Source organism: Rhagoletis pomonella, unplaced genomic scaffold (assembly GCF_013731165.1).
Source record: "Rhagoletis pomonella isolate Grant_MI unplaced genomic scaffold, Rhpom_1.0 Rhpom_scaffold_00009, whole genome shotgun sequence".
In the NCBI taxonomy this organism is placed as follows: domain Eukaryota; kingdom Metazoa; phylum Arthropoda; class Insecta; order Diptera; family Tephritidae; genus Rhagoletis; species Rhagoletis pomonella.
The window spans coordinates 2,984,263-2,986,315 of NW_023458563.1; the positions used below are offsets into that span (position 1 = coordinate 2,984,263).

Genomic DNA, 2,053 nt, shown 5'->3' on the forward strand with positions numbered 1-2,053 from the left:
ACCAAACGTGAACGTGAATTGCTGGCGAAAACGTTGGACCAAATATTTCAATAAAAAAATTAATTTTGGGCGGGACGAAGTTCGCCGGGTCTGCTAGTGATTAATAATTAATTACTTAAAAAAAAATGTTAATTAAATCATTTTCAATTATTTTTGACTTTTTTAATTACACGATCAACATAATTATTTGTTAATTTCTGTTATCAATCAACAAGCCGAACAATGGATAAAAATTAAGAACTATTTATTTATTTTATTCTTATCCAAATCTCAAATTTTAAACATTAATTATTACCTTTATAAATTTTTAAAACGAATATACTAAAATGTGCAAAGTTAATGAATTTAATTTATTTTAATGAACACTTTTATTTCTATTTTAGTTCACTCAAAAATGAACTAAAGTATTCATTTTAGTTTTAACTAAAATGTTTTTTTGCGTATTCAATATTATTTAAAAAGATAAAAATATAGTATTTATTGTACCTGAAACCCTTTACTTTTAATAACCCTGTAGTGAAAAGCTGAACCAGTATACACAAATTCCAGTTCATGAACTATTATTTAAGGACAAAAGTCATACCAGTTCGTTATGTTCTCCGCAGTGAAATGCCAAACCAGCCAGTGTAAATACTAGTTCATTAACTAGTATGTGCCAAAGCGACGGCCTACCATTTCGGCGATTTCGAACAACTTATGCGATCAGCGACATCTGTCTTTGAATAGGCACAACCAAAACTAAAATGCGGTTAATTGCTTTCATCGTAAATGTCGGCTGTGGCGTCGAGTGAAGACTACCGATTCTGGTTCTGAGATCTCAGGTTCGAGTGCGCGTGGAGGTTGTTAAAGTAAAGTAAGTGAATTAATTTCAATAATTATTTCAATTTAAATATACAATAAAAATTGTACATAAATTAAATTTGAGTTGGAAAAACCTAAATACTCAAATACCATAAAAAATTAAAAGAAATAATTTTTCTTTTTAAAACAATAAATAATAAAAATTACACAAGAGACATAAATAAAAAAAAAATAATAATAAAAAAAAATTTGCTCACTGAGATTCGAACTCGGATCTCTTTATTTGGCGTGCCAAAGTTTTACTCTGTCGACCATTGCCACTGTTGCAGCGCCGCGAGCAAAATGACATACTTATGCTTTTCACGGGGGATGGATAGGCAGTCTATCCCGTCATCTGGTATGATGCTACTAGTATTTCTACTGGTAGCGTGCTGATGCAGGAGCGGACAATTAGCATCTCCTATGACATCGCCATGTTACAAATACCAGTCGCTAACATTGAAAAAGGATACAACGTGAACTAGTTGGGCTGAAATGCAAACTGGTAGCATTCTGGTTCACAACTGGTAGCTTTCCCTGCAGGGTTACTACACTCAAAATATCCAAAGAAAGATTTAAACTTTTCTGGGTCTAAAGATTTTCGAAAGCATAGTTACATTGAGAAGATTTATAAAACAACAACAAAATTATGAAAACTAAAAAAAAAAAAATTAAAAAAATAATGTTCCCGCCCGAGCAGGGACTTGAACCCTGGACCCTTGGATTAAAAGTCCAATGCTCTACCGACTGAGCCACACGGGCACATGCGAGTTTGTCGTCAAATGCGGCATATCACCACAAGCAAGGCAACACAACACAGCCAGCGAAACGCGTTTGGTAGCGAAATACGTATGTTAGCTTGTATGTACGTACCCTGCAGTGAAAAATTATCAATTGTTAAAACTAACCAACTTATAGTTGGCTTTTTGGCGAGATTTCGATTAATACCTCACTTTTAATTAGCTATGACAAAACCAACTTAAAGTGAATTGTAAAGTCGCGCAGGAGTCATGCAGACGCAATCGGGAGTTGGTTTTCTTTACAAGTTTCTATTAAATATCCTCATACAAAAATTACTTTCAATACACTTTTTTTCTGAACTTCGCAGATTCTTTTTCATACTCAGGACAAATAAAAATAAAATCGAAATTTTATACTATCATAATCAGAATATGTAAACAAATATGAAATGTAATAAAATAAAGTAAATAAA

The 2,053-nt window shown here is 32.5% G+C and overlaps 1 non-coding gene across 1 annotated transcript; it reads right to left on the reverse strand.

Moving 5' to 3' along the window:
* Window positions 1-1,529: 1,529 nt before the first annotated feature.
* Trnak-uuu lies at window positions 1,530-1,602 on the reverse strand. The gene has a single exon. It is a non-coding gene; the product is annotated as a tRNA-Lys (tRNA).
* Between the last annotated feature and the right edge of the window lie 451 nt (window positions 1,603-2,053).